The sequence below is a fragment of the Opisthocomus hoazin genome, chromosome 7 (genome assembly GCF_030867145.1).
Source record: "Opisthocomus hoazin isolate bOpiHoa1 chromosome 7, bOpiHoa1.hap1, whole genome shotgun sequence".
Lineage (NCBI taxonomy): Eukaryota > Metazoa > Chordata > Aves > Opisthocomiformes > Opisthocomidae > Opisthocomus > Opisthocomus hoazin.
In genome coordinates, this window is record NC_134420.1 from 26,636,871 (window position 1) to 26,656,965 (window position 20,095).

General features: G+C 38.6%; 1 protein-coding gene across 13 annotated transcripts in view; it reads right to left on the bottom strand.

Moving 5' to 3' along the window:
- Nucleotides 1-20,095, bottom strand: part of LRRC4C (leucine rich repeat containing 4C) — a 566,727-nt gene that overhangs the window by 406,965 nt on the left and 139,667 nt on the right. The gene's annotated exons all lie outside the window — the stretch shown is intronic.

Below are 20,095 nucleotides of genomic sequence, written 5' to 3' on the forward strand. Positions count from 1 at the left end.
CAGAGTTACTAAATTAATAGTAAAAGAGCAATACAGAAATTTAAACTATTCTTAATTCTTTTTTCATCTAATGCATGACTCACCTCAAATCTATTTCAACACAGAATAGCCCTCACATTCATATTGTGATTCTATTCCTCATCGCAACATACAGCTTCGCTACAAAATTCAAACGCTAGCTTGCAAGATGGTGACTTCAGTGCTGCAGAACCTTTGCAGGCCCCATCCCAGAACCCATAAGCCTTAGATACAGGTACTGACAGCATCTCCACCAGATCTGTCCTACAAAACTCCTAGATTCTAGTACTGGTCTTGAAACCAGTGAATTATATTAAAATATGAGGGTTTGGTTTGCTCATTCATGTCCTATAAATTCAGGGAAACTGATGAACTTAGCCAAGCAGTGTCAAATAAAACCCCTCATCTGCATTAAATTTCTACAGAGACAGTGAGAGAAGAGTGTATTAGGCCACTCAGCCAGTCAGGTCCATCCTTAATTTTTTTTTTCTCCAAAATTGCAATACTTGTCTAAACAGTGATATTTCTCCACAGCAGGATAATTTGTATTCTCTAAAGCCTGCCTGAAGGTCTTTCTACTTTTTTATTTTTTTCTTTTTAACGTACAAAGTTGGCAATTATTTCTTGACAAAGAACCAGTTTTCCAAAAGAGATGCACAGGTTAGAGGGACTTCAGAAACACAAACAGGCAAGAATAGACTGGATTTCTATCATAACAATGGTGGTCATGATTACAACACGAACAGCCCTTCCCCTTAACACAGTCATTACCATATTTATTGACTAGCTAGGTAGGACACAAATGATCCTGCTTTGTTCTACCTAGGGCATTAACTAACAATTCAGTCATTAATTCCTGGTAACAACCATGTTTTTGAGAATTATTGTTGCAGGAATCTTCTGCCATAAAATACACGCAGCTGCTGACCATATCTCTACACTTTTGATATGAAAAGACGTTTATACCATGACACTAATAACACCTCCCTTTTACCCAACCTTGCATAATGAGAGAACACAGACTGTGTGAGATACGATGCCATTAGCAGCTCCTCACACGCGTGCTGCCTTTTTTCCTTCCATGCATATACATACATTCATCATCTCAGGACAACCACAGATTTCAGCCAATGTATGTAAGCATTTATGCTTAGGTATCTGAAAAAACAAATGAAAACCACTGATTTTTTTTCATTATTTTTTTGTGATAATAAGATAAGCTATGTTAGGTTGATAACAGAGGGAAAACAAGAATGTTTAGGAATGTTTCTGGGATCAGCATGTGTCAGATATTAGAAAATTAATCTCTTCAAGGGCACAAGATAAACCATGGACATTCACACACCATGTTCACTGCAGTTTTTCTGTCCTTGAACTTTGCTACTTAATAGTAAAAATGTTAACCACAAGCACTGTTTCTAGAGGAAGACACATTACAAGAGCAATCAAAAGTACTTACAGGTTCTTTGTGACAGGACAGGACACTGAGCCACAGTTTTCATTAAGCTGCCTGAGTCAAAGAATCTAATTGTTTTGGATGGTCAGGAGAAGCTGTAGTGTTTTCTATGCTGTCTCTTCCCACCTCCTCAAAGGAATTAATGAGTGGTTTGTGGCTGACTGGTTCTCTCTGATTTATTTTTTTGTTTGATTTGTCTTTCATTTGGTTTTTTTTAACAAAAAACTTATTGGGAAGGGGGGGGGAGCGGGGAAGAGACAGAGACACTCTATAGGGTCTTGTATCAAAGTGTGACTTGCAACAATGAAGGAAGCCCTGAAAATTCTTCAGGATATAGTGACAAGATAGAGTGTATTCTGAACAACAATCCCTAAATGTGATCCAAATAAACAAAATGAAAACCACTGTCTGCATACTACTGACAAAATACAATCTAAAAGCAGATAGGCTACATGAGACATTTAGCTCTCCACGAGAGTTAAAAAAACAGTACGTACGTTCTGGGTGAAGAGCCAAGCAGTCAGATAGCTCATGCATCTTGATCAGCACACAGATAGGTGCTGACAAGGAAACCAGATGGCATCCATCTAGTCCAAGTGGCTGGCTGCCTCCTAGTTGGCCACCCCATAGTGCTTCTATCCCTGCAGTAGATACATTGGCCTGCAAGTCACTTGCACTACGGTATCTTGGAGCCTTGCCACATTTAGGGGAGAGTCAATGGCAGACAGCATGTTAAGGGAAAAAGAAATTGGGAGTCCAGGGAGACACAACTTGATACCAGGAACAAGGCAAGAAGAATGGAGAGGGGCATGTACTACAGGACAAAGGTAAAGCCTGTCACCTAGATCAGCTGGAGTATTTAATTAATCATCTCTGCATCTAAGTTCAAAACTTTGACAAGAAAAAAAGCTATATTGACATTACAGCTCTTAATGGCCGCACCAAGTACATTTAGAGTATGAGGACACTGGACAAGGGAACAGGTAATTCTCTCTCCTGTCCTTTCCCTGAGCCAGAACTAAAGCTGTCATTCCTAAGCAGTCACAAAAACAAGATTTCTAAAAGGTTTCCTAGTCTCAGATCAGGACACAATCCTATTTTTTTTCCAGTTCACACAGTTGTAATCTCAGTGGGGAATCAAATGACTAGATGATCTTGGAGACTAACTTAAGGCACTGTGACTGGTACCAAATGTACTCTGGTGGTTTGCAAGAAAAAATATGAGAAATAGACACTAGGTAGGGAAATCTTATCCTGTCTACTGTTTCACCTAAGATTATGAGCAACTGTAGCCATGGCATTCACTTTTTGAACATTTGATCCTGAAATTCCTAAAATATCCTGTATTTTCATTTTTAGGATTTGTGATATTAAGTATTATTTCTTATTTAAAAAAAAAAAGCTACCCTATTTCCCATGCACACAGTAAAAGCAAACTGGTAACACTGCTTGGTGGTTTCCAGCGGAGGGCTACAAGGATGGTGAGGGGACTGGAGCATCTCCACTACGAGGAGAGGTTGAGGGAACTGGGCTTGTTCAGCCTGAAGAAGAGAAGGCTGCGAGGGGACCTTATAAATGCCTACAAATATCTGAAGGGTGGGTGTCAGGAGGATGGGGCTAAGCTCTTTTCAGTGGTGCCCAGTGACAGGACAAGGGGCAATGGGCACAAACTGAAGCATAGGAAGTTCCGTCTGAACATGAGGAGGAACTTCTTCCCTCTGAGGGTGACGGAGCACTGGAACAGGCTGCCCAGGGAGGTGGTGGAGTCTCCTTCTCTGGAGATATTCAAGACCCGCCTGGACAAGGTCCTGTGCAGCCTACTGTAGGTGACCCTGCTTCGGCAGGGGGGGTTGGACTAGATGACCCACAGAGGTCCCTTCCAACCCCTACTATTCTGTGATTCTGTGATTCTGTGAAGGCAACACAGATCATCACTTCTACCCCTTGAGCCAATAACACACACCTATGACAGATGACGATCTTCTGTGCAGAGTGTCAGTACTACTGCCTCTGAAAGAATTCTTCTGGTTTAACTTAGCTCATTCAATGCCACACAACACAGCTCCATAAAAAACCAGTTCTGTCAACTCAGCTGAGAAACTACTGAGCAACTGCTAGAGAAAACATCACAAGACTACACTGAGAAATAACACTGGCAATAGCTTGCTTAAGTGACTATCACAAAAGCAATGAGCAAAGTAAGATCAGGAACATAGTTCTCCCTTTCTACCCCCAAATGGTAATGTCAGGCACTTCTTGGAGTTGAGATCTAGCTATACCATCACATAGATACAAAAACACTACCCTGACAATCATGCGTCTGAAAACGCCAGTATTTGCCCTGACCTCAGCAGACTTGTATTTGTCCTGCAGCCTGGATACCTTTTCTTTTCCACTTGCTGAAAAGACACAGCCTGTGTTTCAAGTGGTTTTCATGTGAAGAACTTGAAACTACAGTAAAATTTCTCTTCTTCATTATAACTGTTTTTCCAAATCAGTCATTTCATACTGCCTGAGTTTTTCTCACTTAGCTGAAGAGATCAGAAGTTTGGCAGTACTTCTATCATTTGACCCATTTCAGTTCATACAGTGGGCATCAACTTAACAGTGATGTTATGCCTCATTGCTCTGCATTGCAGGAGTAATGGTTTTGATCACGGCCGATGAGGACCTGCTTAGTTCTCCCACTAAGGATCTGCCTCAGCCCTACGCACTCTGTGACTCAGTTTATTGGCTTCACATCTGAGTTCTTCTGATTTAACCCTACTGGGCAGGCTCCCAAACAGAGTTATCTTCCACTGACCTGGTGCAGCACCTCTAGTATTCTTTTCTGCACATAACAACTCTATAAATGCACAGCTTATATTCAGTTTCACTTTTTGTTCTTAAAGCTAGTCTATCAAAAAAATTTTACCTTCTGATGCTGTGCGCACAAAACACAACAGAACATCCATTGCAGATTTGATTAAGATTTAATCGCTTAAACAGTAAAGCACAGAAAAGACTTTCACAAATAACAGTATTAAACTTTACCAAGGAACAATCAACTGAAACATCGTAATTCTGTTTTTAACAGCTTGTCTTTGTACTGAATTGCTTTCAAGCCCTTTCTCACTGGGAAAGCTGCTATGATTTCAGTTTCATTAAAGCTGTAGTCCAGTCAACCCTTTTTGGTTGTAGGAGGTGTCAGTATGGGAAAAATAGGAGTGAAGTGCTTTAGTGGCATATGTGACATCCACTTCAAAGCCATAAATCCTACCAAAGTACCTCAGAGAATAACGGTCAGTCAAGACTTTAATCATCAGGAAAAGCTAGTTGAGAGAATAAGGAGGGTCCTAAGGGTAATAGCTGTAAAATGAAAGTGTCCACTGAGCACATTTTTTTCATTACAGACAATTGAGCCGTTTCTCAACCTTGTTTATCTTCAGCTTTTCCTGTTAGACCAGAGGGAGAGTAAGGGATATTACACCCATCTTCCTCCAGTGAAGTAAAATGAAAAACACTAGAAATGCTTTAATACAAGCAATGCGGTTTTCACAGATCTGGTTATGTGCCCTTTTTGGGGACAGGCTTTCAAGCTGAGTTCCAACCCGTGGTCCCTTGAACATCTAGAATCTGGCTGAAATCCAGGCTCTGTTCTTAGCCCAGGATACACAGCATACTTTGGATAACCTAGCATGCATTTCTGAGTTCTGAGACACATAATCCCATTATTCACATTATCCCCAAAAATACCATTGTCCCCGGAGCCTTGATCTGATCCTTCAGGCTGCCTTTTGGCTTAAACACACCCCACCCCAGAAGACTAGGGAGATGTGACAGACATGTAAAGATCTGTCACATGGATCAGTTTTGCCCCAGCTTCTAAAACCTTATCACTCCTTATTTAGTTGTGTGTGGAGGAAAAAAGTTTAGAAAGATCATCTGGAGATTTACTTTTCACTGGGGTCGGTAATGACAATTATATCTGAAATAACTGAACGCCATTTGGTTTCCTCTTCTTTTCTCTGCCAGTTTTTGCATAATAAATAGCTTTGTATTTATTCTCTAACTTCTGCAAAAGTCAAACAGCTGATATTGTAGTATCTGCATCTTTAGCAAAACAACCAGAACCACAAATGCTAGCAGAGTTTTTATAAACCAAGAGACTACATTTTTCATTTAACTTTGTTGACTATTAGTTTGCATTTATAATTCAAATTAATGTCTAGAAGACCAATTCAACACAACTCAATTCATTTAAACTCTATCCATTTATTGATGATGAACATGAAAGAGCAGAACTGATCAACAGTCTGAAAGCGTGTATTACCAACATTTGGTGTGTTACAGTTTAATAGCAGCAGAAAAGATCAGTTTCCAGCATACAGCCTATGGTTACACTGTAGCTGTATTTCTGGGATGTTATTAATTCCACCTACTTATCTTAGAAATAGGAAATGCAAAGCACGCAACAAAAAGTAATATTCTATTTGTCCGAAATTTTCTAAAAAAAATAACCAACCCTCAATACATGATAAGCTCTTGCTGGCTAAAGATAAAACTTCTTTTTGTGTTTTAAGCAAATTGCAAAACCAAAGGCCAGTATAAGTTTAAATTCATCTTTTGATACAAGAACTCAAACAGGATGAGTGATCCAAACATTAATAAAGAAGAAACATTCATAAGCTAAAATAGCTACCTAAGTAACCTTCCCTAGTTAACATAAAATAGGCTAGGAATATCTGTAATTTTTCAACCATATTGGCTTACTAATGTTGTGTGAAGTTGTTAGAAAGTGCACATTTACATCAGGTTCCAGGTTAAGCATTTTTCCATACTTCAGTGAGTTAAGACATGAATGGAGTTGGTACTCAGCATCTTTAAGGAACTAAAATCATTGTAGAAACTACTGTCCATCAAATTTCACCAGAACAACCCAGCCGTAACTGGGAAAAACGGGGAGTCTATTATTGTACCTTCCATCTCCCCCAAAATATTTAAAGAAAGATCTATTTATCTTTCTTTTCCTCTCAGGAACCATATTCTGATCTTGTAGGGACTCAGTGAGTTGGGTCACTTCAATCCATAAGGAAAGGATAAGGTAAAGTTTTTCTATATACTGAAATTCTTAAAGACAAAAGAAGTTCACCTTATTGGGGGGGGGGGAATTGGATATTACTAATGAACCAAAAAGTCAGCTGGAAAATGGAAGCAGACTGGTTCAATTTCAACACTGCATTTTGATTTCTTTTCCTTCATTTTTAACTTTTTCCTACTGTAAATTTAATTAACTATGGAATACAAGATCATGCATTTTTAAAACTATGAAATAGCAAAAATAGGATGCTTGCATAACAAATCATTTCAGTATTATTTTTTTCAGTAAAATAAACATTGGTTAAAAAAATCCTCATGAGAGCTGATTATAATCCTATGTCTTCTAAAAATATTGTTTAGAATAATAGCAAATGTTCATTTACTGCAATAAACACAATTAGCAGTTACTTTTGGAGGAATGAAGGGGGTATGTACTTCATTCCCAGTGGAGGTATAACCTTCTCAGCATCACTGAAGAACAAGACAGGAAGCAAAAAGAAAAACCAATAATACAGACTTTTGTAACCAAAACTTTCTAGTCTATCAGCGACTGGTCATTGTGGGAAGCTCCTTCTTCCCCCACCATCCAGTTGCTCACTCCTGTTCTCTCCCTGCAAATCTTACCATTTCTTCAGGTGTGCCAAGCGATCAGTTTACAAGATTACAACCTATTAGGACACAGAAAACCACATGGTGGAAACCTCACCTGCAGCAGGATACAAATGAGTAGCTGAAAAAGGAGCAGGCGAGTTGCAGGTCTATGTTAAATTACAAAGAAAGATAAACCAGCTGGATTTGGTAAAAATGGTAGTCCACAAGCCCTCTATTATTTAACAGCCCATTCAAAATTAGCCACTGTGCAATCACCTTGCACAAAGGCAACCCTTTTCAGATTAAGACAATCTGAACAGAGTTACACCTCCCAAGAAGAGAGAAAAATCAGAAATTTTTTCAGTCTCAATTGTATTATGTCTCATAGGCTCTCCACTTGCTTGTGCTCTCTTCCTTTGCACAGCACAAAGAAAACGCTGTTCTCTTAAAGACAAAGTACAGAAGATCGTACTAGTGCAGTTCATAGAATCTTATGTAATCTGCACCAGCAGCATAAATGCATACAAAATCATTTAGATTTCAGAAAGAATTTGGGAAGGGCTTAAGAAGTGGTTTTTCAGGTGTGACCATCTCAGTCAGAAAAAGACCTCACAACGACCCTGGTTTTGACATGTTGTAGAAATCTCCAGGGATCACCACTCAGATCCCATTCCACCATCCAGTAAGACTTCAAACATATCTAGGTCACATACACAACTCCATCCACCCCCCCTTCACACACCTCAGTTGCCCTGACAACTGTAAATATTTTATCATAGGGCTTTATATCCTGGCCTATTTCTTCAGGATATTTAGAACATGAAATAATCATTTGGCAGTAAACCACTTCCAATAAACCTTTTTCCCGTCACTCTAGCACTGTTGAAAACTGGCTGTTTCAGGGCAGAATATTGGATCTTCTTCCTGTCTCCCTGCCAAATAGAGGATTTCCCCATTTTAAAAGGTCTGTTTCCTCCCTGCTACTGGGCAAACTATCGAAAGTTATTGACAGATCCCACAGGCTACCAAACCCTTTCTTGGCAGCTCTAATTTGTTTGTTTCATTCCTGGTATGTTTATCTATCTCTGATTTCAAAGATTAATTCCCAATTAGCGTTCAGTGTAAAGTACCTACAACTGCTGGTCCATCAGGCCGCTCAGATGGCCACGCATCCCATTAAAGAGCTCAGCCTTGCACAGTGCACTTGCTGCACATGACTCCCTTTTATGTGCTGGTTAGTGAAGCTGCACGTAACCCTGCTGCTGCAGAAACATGCAGGGAAAAGTTACTGTAAATTAGAGTGTGGTGGGGAAGAGTTCAGATCCAAACTTTCTCCTCTAGCAATTAGTCACAGAAAGAGCAAATCCAACCCTTCAAGTGTACGGATTCTTAAGAAATTTGGATGTGATTTTTAGCCAGCAATCCTTGTGGGTCTGAGAATTCACCTTTATGAGAGTAGGAAAAGCATTCTTTATGCTACAGGAGAGAGAATTTGATGGAAACGTTGAAGATATGCACTGTTCACATGACAGATGGAGGATTTCCTTTGAATGATGAAGTGACCTTCACATTATTCATATTCTTATTTATATATAAATTGCAGCAGAAAATTTCCTTCCAAAACCAAAATGTTGATGTACACGTAATGGTTACTGAAGGAACAGTAGTGCTATGTGACTATTTACATATCCAACATGTTCCCCTTGTGCCTCAACTGAAGGGTATACATTAAACCAAGGTGATGGATTTATTTATTTCTGTAGTGCAAGGTACCTATCAAACATTCAAGACGGCAAGATCCACAGGACATTCCCTACAGGGAAAAAAAGTTACTGTAGTATCAGAGAAAGTTCATCATTATGAGTGATATTTTACTCCTTATTTCTTCTTCATTTTTTCTTTCCTCTGTCTCTTCATGTTCAAAGCAAGTACCAGATGTAAATGCTGGAGAAAATTTTGATCAAAAACAAGCAGCATGAAAAGAAATTTGCAGACCTTTTTTTCTTCCTTCATTTCTTCGTGAGTGGGGTGATATTTTAGGCAAGCTGAAAAATCCATAAGATTCTGTGCAAAATAAAGAAATAAAATGTGATGCTGCTGTAACCAGAGGATCACATCACTGTCCTGTAGCAAGAACAGACTGAAATGCTTGTCTTCATCTACTGCTTGGTCTTATCGACTGCTAATAAGGATCTCAAGGTGCAATCATAACAAACAGCACCCTAGGTACAGCCTGGCTGTCATCTGATGGACATGCATGAAAGCAAGTAGAATGCCCTTTTGTGATGCCCCAGACTCCTCTTCCCTGCAGGGCAAAGCTGAAAGAAAACTCAGCGTCGTGATACTCCCAGAATAGAGATGAGCTCAGAAAGAGACCTTCAGTTTCTGGAACTGTTCACTTAACACGAAGCAATAGCACAATATTACACAAAACCACCAAGAAATAGACCTTTTTCTGTCAATAGGGCTATGTAATTGAGTTTTAAAGTAAAGGGAATCTGAACTTTGAAGGAAAAAGAAATTCATCCTTATACTGGGGGCTTGCAAGAAGCCGCTCCTTAGGGTGCCCTCCTCTCTCACACAAGGTTGTGTCAGTGAAAGCTGTGGAAACTGAAACTACAGAAAAGGATCAAGTTAGTGCTCAAAAACGCTGGCTACATTTCCCCACAGCCTGGAATGACTTTTTACAGGAACTTAATTATCTGCATGGCTGCTGTGATAATGCTTCCTTAACTCACAAACAACCACAGAAGAAAAAAGTGTTAGAGGCTAAGAAATATTTCAGTCATTAAGTCTTTGAATGTAGTCCTAGTTTATAATCTAAAACAAACCAAATTGAAGGCAAGTTCACCCCTTTTCATAAAATCAGATATAGGTGCACAGAACGATTATGGCATATGTTTCATTCCTAACATCTATTTTCCAGAGGCTCTCCTCTACTCCTCAAGATGGACAGTTTGAAATGCAAATAAATCCCCCCCCAAAGGAAAAAAAAAGTGTTGTCACGTTATTCACAAGATTACATATGTTCTCGACTGAATTGGCCTTCCGTGGTGAGGCAAGGGAAACAAAACTAAATAAAAAAGAATCTGTTTAAGGAAGAAAAGCCTTGATCTATGCAAAATCACTTGGCAGATACGAACACAGTTTTTATTGCTATTGGGGGACAGGGGATGGAGAGAAAGGTATTTCTTTTTTCTTTTTTTCTTTTTTTTTTAATTCTGCTACTGCTGCTGGAAGAGATGACAGCCTAATAACATCTGCCTAGAAATGGATTGTAAGTTTACATTACACAGCATGTGTTCTGTCATTATTGCACTGTATGGTAGGATAATGGTTTTACTACACAGTGCCAGTGGCAGAAGATGCTTCTGAAAATCACTTAGGAATCAACATTGCAGAAGATAATCTGTTTTGGTTTTTTTTTACTATTATTACTTACCAAGATACAAATTCAAAATAATCATTATTCAAGAAGAGAAGCTAAAAATTGTGTATTTCCCTGCCATGCCACTCTAGCAGTATCCCGATCCAGGAACATTTGGTAATGGATCAGTGCAACAAGTTACCTGCTTCAAAAACACAGTATATCACCACCTTCAGAAGGCATTAAAGTGAAGGGAAATAAAAAACACAAGTCAAAGCTCATATCCATTATATAAAGTTCGGTCACATATTACTCCTCAGGTCTCAAACTGAAGCCATTTTCAGTTATAATGAGAAAACTGGGTGAAATAAATTCCATTGCAAAGACTAGAACAGAGTGAATGAAACCAGGACACATGTGAAGGATAAAAAAAGTACGGAGAAAAAGACATTTTTTTTCAGGAAGAGAATTTGTTTTTACAGTGCCAAGCATTTAGAACAGGAGACACTAGTGAAAATTCCGATTATATTAAATACTGATTTCTCCTAATGAAAAAAATAGTATTGAGGAAGGAAGGAAATATGGAATGCATTCCTAAAAAAATTATCATCTATTCTCTAATCAAAAGCCGTAATGAGCACTGCAGAACTGAATGATGAAACACACCATATCTATTTTAAGTATTCTAACACCCCAAATTCTAAATGAGGGGGCAAAGTATAGGAGAGCAGAGCACTGAAAGCATCCAGGTTTGGGCATGCTCTTCCTGTAGCTCTCCCCATCCCCAGGGCTTTCATGAACACTTATTGGAGACAGAATATTAGGCCACACTGACCATTGCTCTTCTGGCCCAGAGGGACATTTGCTATGGTTCTCCCGTAACTTCCTCCCTCTTCCTAGGCAACTGCAGAAAAATATGCCAGCACCACAGGATGGAGAGAATACATAACTTTAAGAAAAAGTTGCTTGATTTCTGTGATGCAGAGCAACTTCTCTTGTCTGACCTGCTTGTGGCTTTGAGCTAATAAGGTGCCTTCTGTAGGTACTGTACTTCCCTTGTGTACTTCCCCATGAGAAACACTGGTGCTTACAGAAGCGAGAAGGGAGAAATGATTCCTCATTTAGCCTTCCTCGGGTATGCTGTAAATTTACTTTCAACCGCCCATCCACTGAATCTGCTTGAAAACCCAAGATCTGACCATTCTGCGCAGCTGGAAACTACTCAGTCCCTGTGGAAAGTGATGACTTTCACCTCTCTATGAGGTCATCATAATGTCTAGTGTAAGATCCACATCAAATTCCAGTCAAATCTTTAAAAACACCACCAAAATAAGACTATATGTCTTCCTAACGTTTAACTGCACTCAGTTTGCAATACTATATTCAACAGTAATTTTCATAAACTTCTTAGCTTAATATCGTTAAAAAAATCGACTTCATCTCAATAGCTTACTTTCAGGAAAACGTAAAATAAAGATGACTAGCAAAATTATACTACTCATTATTATACAGGACTCTGTCACTAAGAACATGCTTTGGTACTCAGACAGCAGCTCATTTAATTTATGATATCCACCTTGATTGTAGACATTATATGGTTTAAAGGGTACATACTGGAAATTACAAATATTTGATTGCAGCTCACTAAAATCAAGCTAATGTTCTGATAAAACCAAAGATATCATCATTGCTCTGCACCAGGCTTGGCTTTGCATTTTCATCCCTCTAATATCAGAATAATAAAGAGCATTAATCATTCAGAAGAAAACCAATGCCCAAAATTTCTGGAAGGGAAGAAACAGCTAAAAATATTGTGCTGAAGATGGAAACATTCAGGGTTTGTTAGCTCAGGAATTTACATCCCTTCAAAACAAGGAAGCATGTCAAGAAGTATAATGCTTTTAATACTACATAATATTATGGTGTGTGCAAGGTATGATGAATTACTGTGAATTAATACTACAATTTTCAAGGTAAGAGCTAACTATACAAAATGTGACACTGCTGTAATCTTCCCTACTTAATCTTTTGCCTGCTTTCCTGAGCTACCTGCATTTTCCTTTTCATAGGTAGCAAAGCCAAAAAGAAGTATTTAAGAGTTCCATTAGAAAAAAACATGCAAAAAAAAGTGGCGGTATGGGGCTCAGTCCATTTGTCTTGTACGAATAAAGGGTTAAGCTTACAAGGAATTCAAGCTTATCTACTACAAAAAGCCTCCAACTTTTGTCAACCACCCAATAAAAACCAATACAGGTATGTTGATGCATGCCAGTGGATTATTAATAACTGAGAACTCAGCTTATGTGGTTCAAGAACATTAGAACATTAACAAACAACTAGAAAGTTTCCCATAACTTATCAAACAAACACAAACAAGCTGCTTTCGTCTACGAAAAGTGGCTGGGTAGTATGAGTATAGCATAACACTAAGCTTCTAGAAAGAGATAATGCACATTGTGTTACAATCTCCCTTTCTTTTGATCCTGTTAGCTTCAGGGCTTCCAGAGTCACTAATTTCTGTTAATAGTCGATGTGTTGTCTCTGTATTGAAACTAGTACCACCATCAAATCAACCAGTATTATTTCAGCATAATGTTGTGTTCCCACACTCAGAGCTGTTGATCTGCTATTTAGATCAGAAGCAACCCAGAGGAGAGAACAGTTCTGCCCTGGTCACTCAACACATGGCAGAGCTGGGTTGCACCGACTGCAATCTCACAGTTGACAAGTGCAGTTTGGGAGATTTCAACTCAATTCCAGCCACTCACTGATATTTCTTACTACAGCTTAGTAACCTCTTAAGCAAGTATTCATAGGAATGTACTTTAAAAAGAATTTCTGAAATGACCTGGTAGTAAAAAAGAGCAAAAAGCTGGGGGAATGAAAGGCTGCGTGACAGCAGAATTCTACTGAATTTGCCAATAGAGAAACAAATAATTTCTGTGATACCAAAACACTATTCTAACAAAAATAAACCAGAAAAACTGTAAGTATAGTAGAACTCTCTGCCAGCAGAGATGAACAAATAATGCTAATTACAAACAAGCCTTCATTCTAATTTAAAACATCAACCCTCTGTTCACATTCCCTACATTTCTTTCCAGTTGGGTATTCCGCTGAATGAGTTTATTCCTGAAAACGTGCACCAAAATTATGTTTGAACTCATTTAATTAAAGTTTGTAAAGTGCTCTAAGATCTATAAGCAGAGAGATGCTACGGAGGTAAAGTATTGGCTCGGACCTGCAAAAGTAAGAACTTTCATCAACTGAATGAGATTTCTCTCATTGATTTCAACTGGCTTTGAATAAGATCTAATATCCCACAAGTGTTATATTTTGCTTAGAAGTCACATGCTGAAGTAAACACTACTCCACTATATATCTACCACTAGCTGAATTATAGCTTCAGCTGAGGAATGTCTCCTTCCGTACATGGATTTAAATATTTCTGTTGTTTTCATACGCAAGTCAGAGTTCATCTTCAAAGTAGTAAGACTTCATCCAAGTTTAAGGCTCTTTCCGTTATCTTAACAGGCATAATTGATTTTCTTACTTCCTTTTACAGAAAGAATTCAGTACGATAATGAATTCCCAAGGAATGTCCCTGCCAAAGTTAGAATTATTGCAAAATCATTGCAGAGATGGTTTCTTTTTCTGAAATATATTGTTATAATTTAGAGTTCATTTGGCCTTTCTGAATGCACACAGAAAATGTGACATGGCCTAAACTGACAGCATCAAGGGCTAATAGAGAGCTACAGTCAAAAAAAAAGAGCATGCAATTTACAGTCTTCAGCTGGCTGGATTCACTTCTCGGGAATTACAAATCTCAACTGCTACTAAATTTTTAAGTACTGAAGAAGCCATGTGCTGGGACTGATCCTCCCACTGTTCATTCTGATTTGAACTTTGTGGTATTTGAAGAACATAGTCTGCTTATGAATTAAGAAGGTACTATTTTGTTCTTTCCTTGTTTCTCAGGGGGCAAGGAGCCTTTCAGATAGCTGCGTTTATACCTCCTGGCAAGAATCCTCACAAAGACATATGTACTTTTACCCTGAATTTCTGCCTCATACGTGGCTTCCCCGACCTTCTATTTCAGATCTGCCAACTTTGTTGTTCAGCCTTAATTATCAAAATGTCATTATGCCCCATCCCTTCCTCCAAGTCCTCCATCTATGACTGCACATAAAGTTCTCGTTTCCTTCTCATATGCTTCCTAGTCATTCATCCTCCCATTTAACATTTTACAAATTCTACCTCTGTACTGCCTTTAATACCATCCCATTTCTGTACTTTATTTGCTTACCTTTGCATTTCAGACCATACTAAATATTAACGTCTTTGTGACTATAAAAACTGTCTTTTGAAATAGTTGTCCAACAACAAGGCAAAAAAGTTGCCAAATACCATACACAAGAAAAAGAAGAGAGGGACTGACTACAAAACAGAGCTACAGTACTATAAGCTTTAGAAGTCTATGAATGTTCAGAAATTTTTAAACCACTTGCACTGCCTCAGTATGAAATTTTGACAAACATGAAAGGTACTCAGTGTCTTGTAAATGCATTAGTACCTGTCCCCTGTGTACATTAAAACCATGTTCTGTCCTTCAGACTCGAGCACATGTAAAATATACATTCACATGCAGAATTTCCATTCTCTTTCGCTGTGGTAGTTCAGAGAATCTACTTTATAAAATTCTGCACTTAGTGTGCTGCCCCTCCCTGCACACTGCATAGGCTCCTACTAGGTATCAGAAAATATTATAGATGCAGGGTTGTAACCTGTGACACAGTGTCACTTGAAGGCAAGTAACTATCAGTGTATCCCAGGGGTCAACACTGGGTCCAATACTGTTCGAGATTTTCATTAATGACCTGGATGATGGAAAAATATGTAACCCCAGTAAGTCTGCTGATGACACAAAGCTGGCAGGAGTACACCAGAGGGTTGTGCTGCCATCCAGAGGGACCTCAACAAGCTGGAGAAAAGGGCTGACAGGAATGCCATGCAGTTCAACAAAGGTAAGTGCAACGTGGGGAGGAAAAAACCCATGCAGGGCTGGGGACCAACAAGCTGGAAAACAGCTTGACAGAAAAGGACCCGAGGGTCCTGGTGGACACCAAGTTGAACATGAGCAAGCAATGCGTCCTTGCCACAAAGAAGGCTGCTGATATCCTGAGACTGCATTAAGCAAAGCAAAGCCAGCAGGTTGAGGGAGGCGATCCTTCCCCTCTACTCAGCACTAGTAAGGCCACACCTGGAGTACTATGTCCTCAGTAGAAGACAGACATGGACAGACTGGAGAGAGTCCAGTGAGGGCCATGAAGATGATAAAGGAATTGAACCACCTCTCCTGTAAGGAAAGGCTGAGAGAACTGGGACTGTTTAGCCTGGAGAAGAAAAGGCTCAGGGAGGGATCTTATCAAGGCATATAAATACCTGAAGGGAGAGTGCAAAGAGGAGAGCGCCACACTCTTTATAGCGGTGTCCAGCGACAAGACCAGAGGCATTACGCACAAACTGAAATACAGGAGGTTGTGTCTGAATATTAGGAAAACTTTTTCACTCTGAGGGTGAACAAGCACTGACACAGGTTGCCGAGGAGGGTGGTTGGAGTCTCCCTCCTTGGAGATATTCAAAAGCTGTCTGAACATGGTCCTGGGTAACTGTCTCTAGGTGGCCCTGCTTAAGCAGGTGGGTTGGGCAAGATGATCTCCAGAGGTCCCTTCCAACTTCAACCATTATGTGATTCTGTGAAATGTTATTATTTAGATCCGAAATTAAAAGGTGGTTTAGAAGCCCTATTTTACACAGTAAGCAACATTAAAAATGGATGCTATTTGCCTTCCTACCAAATGATTTAATTCCCCACCACACATATAATATTTCCTACATCTAAACCTAAATCAATTTGTTCATTTGTTTTAGCACTTTAACAGTCATTGGGGAAGTGTGAAATCATTGGAGGTTTAGTTCTCAGTAGGCAAGGCCCTTTATCAGAAGAGTTTACCTTCTTAAGTGGTTATAATTGGACATTTTATTATAAGATTCAACACAGAATATTACCTTACAATGCAAATCCTGAAGTCTCTGGGAACTGAGAACACATTCATACAACTGGATCAGAGAATAACTATTCTGCGTGGGGGAGAGGTTTGAATTAAAAAAAATCCAATGCAATTCACTGAAAAGAAAAAAAACATAGTCAATTACTTTTTTAATTGGAAATTACACAAATAGAAAATTGCAGGATGGTGGCATTTTTTTTGTTTGTTTTCTTAAGTGAAGAAATATGAAGAGTACGTTTGCTGGGCTACAGAGACACGTTCATATTCTGTCTTTACCAAGGTAAAGCCATTACTATGTGGAACATAGCATTAAACAGACAAAATTGGTTCACCAACACTACTAGATTAGTAGATTATTTACTAGATTAGTAATTTGGCCATCACAAAAAATTAGTGAGTAGAGCTTGTTCTTGAAAAGTGGGGTAAACTCAAAACATTTCAGAAACAGGGTATTTCAACAAAAATTCATTTCTCCACCTAATACATGCACACAATTTCTAATCTTGCACTGACATTCCAATTAAGATTTTGAATCTTTTTGTACAACCTTCAGCAATTCCATGATTTATTGGAAATGTCAAAGACTGTTCACCTTCACTGCTCAAATGAAAACAAAAATACAAAAGACTTCAGTATCTTGCGAAGTACGTTCCCCTGAAGAAAACCATAATTACATACTCACTTATCCACTTAACGATCCACAATGATTTTTGGCTTGGTATGTATAGCACCCATAAATCAAATGTCCACAGAAAATCCTCAAGTATAAGCATAACCTACCAGGCAGGCCACAAGATACACAGTTCTTAGCATAGTGCTGAATTGGGATGCAGGAGGTATTCTGTGCCCTTAAGTACCCGTTTGCACATACTAATGTGAGAACTAACACATTCTTTTTAATACGCAAATCGCACTGGGAACATAGCTTAGCAGACTCCTTTGAACACGCATTTCAATGTCAAGAAACTGATCAAGTGTTATACATTTTTGAAGCATCTCTGGCACTTGACATAACAATACAGACTCCATTCATGAGATTTAATGAAGGTGCAACTTTACAGAAGTACAGAGAAGAACAAGGCTTATAGCCAAGAACTGAATTTCTGTCTCAGATCCAAAAATACAAATGTCCTTTCAATTTTTTAATTACAGCTATTACTTTGTTGTCAGGGGAATTATATGACCTCACCTTTGAGAATAAGACCAGGAAAAGGGAGAAAAGGGAAGTTAATTCCTATTAAAAAAAAAAGGAAGGCCCATCTCACACTCAGAGTCAGTCCCTCCTGAAAACTTGAATGTCTGTTATGATTGTCCTCTCACCCATATTCCAGGTCAGACAAGAAAAGGAAAATATCCAATAATGTCAGGTAAGTGTATTGTGTTCTTCAAAGATCTTGTCTATATTCTGACAGAAAAGTTGTGTCTTCCTCTTTAATTCAATGAAAACTGTCATGGTATTCATTCTGAACTACCTTAATATTTACCAGGTCTTCACACACCAGGTTCTTATGAGGGTTGAGGCTAAGTATAAAGTAGTTATCTACACGTTTACTGTTCAAATTATTGATCTGTACATTGCCTTCCAGAGCACAGGTGATTAGAGAAGCACTAGAGTATTGGCTGCTTTGATAAATATTTCAGATTCAGTCTTTGTCAGCATTTTTGAGCCAAGGCTGAGAAGGGTGTGTAGAGCATGACAACTTGACAAAAATTTGGGACTAAAGGCTACTGAGCACAAGATGAACAGCTACTGACTGAACTGCTTCCAGTGGTGAACTGACAGAAGATTTAACCATGAGGGTGACTGACCTCTCCATCTGGTTCTGAAAATAGCACTATTTCTTAAGTGCTAAAGTTCACAGTCACATACACACCATACCCACTGAAGCTCTGCCTTTCCAGAGGAACAACAGATACTATTTGGTATGGAATAGACACCAGTTACTGCAAGTTACACCGAGTGCAAGAAATACTGAAGCAAAAATATGAAGTGTAACTACTAATCTACCATTCATTAAAGTTTTAATGGATGCAATAATTCTTAACACAACAAAACAATGACTACTAGCAACCATATATTTGTGATGTCCTATCCATCTACTGATGCACATGAACAACAAGGGAAAAGTAGTCTTCTCCATTATCTCTCGAGGGCTATCGAGGGAACACAAGCTGCAAATATTCTACTGTAACAGATACCAGGCCTCATGAATATATCAATTTTCATCCCTGAACAGATATTTTGAACAGCCCAACGGGAGTGCGCACATTTCAGTAAATATCCACATGCTCCAAAACCAAGAACATTACTTATGTGTAAGAGGACAACTACATTAGAAAGATTATTACAAGAAAATACTCAAGGGAGAAGTCAAGCTTAGCTTTCCTTTGTAATTAAACTTTATTTGAAACTGAAACAAAAGACTTCCTAAAAGAGAGACTTCTAAAGCTCTCAGAATAGTTTTCTCTCCTAATAGTCATGCAAGATTTAGCAAATTTTTGACTTTGCTCAGAAGTAGAGAACTAGTTTGATTCTTCCTTTCCAGAAGAAAAGGAGGGTTTTTCAGTGTAATAGGACAAAGGCAAACGCACTCTTCATGTTAGAAATGGTGTGGGCTTTTGCTCTCACTCACATGAACTACCATACTACCATCTTTCCTCCATTCAGCTGCCCACAAGAAGTTCTTAAAGAAAAGGTAGATTTCTTCTTTGGGTATTATCAGTATGAGGTTGATAGCAAAGAAACAGTGATGTAATACATCAAACTTCTCTTTATTCTACACAGCAGTTTTCACAAACTTGTTCTCAGAAGACACTATTTATAAGAATATTGTTTCCTTAAACTCATAATTATTTGCGTGCAACATGCAAATTCAGAAAATTCTCAAACAATCATGACATTCCAAATGCTTTTTCCCCAAATGCATCACACCTCCCGCTGCATTTGTTTTTGAGGGGTGAAAAGTTATTTCTAGAATTTCTGATATTTTTTCAGTATTTTCAGTCCACAAATATTTGAAAACTTGTTCCAATCCAAGACTTAAAAATTCTTTTCATGACTGAAATAACTTGCTGCACAAGGGAAAACTGACAGAGAAGGAATCATGAGATGAAACAGATGAAAAGAAGAAAGCTTTGACCCAATGGGAAAGACAGAGACATCCTTCTCAAACTTAAGGAGAAAATGTGAAAAAGTAGAAAGATTAATCTAAAGGAGAGGAAGCAAACACGATAGAAGTCTCAGTACCTAAGCTTGAGCTAGATGTGAGAGGCAGAATAAAATGCTAAAAAAGACCTATAAGACAGAACTAGCTATAGTTACCATTTCACTTCAGAAGACCTCATCAGATAATTAGGAGTGGATTAAAAGAGAAATGATTGCATGCAAAATGATTTCTGAATCCTTCTGCCTGATGATGACCTGGTTAAGAAGTATGAAAAATGTGACACCAAGGACTTTTGTTCTAGTCTTCTGTTAAGGTCTAGCCAAAGTGAAAGAAATTATTTTTA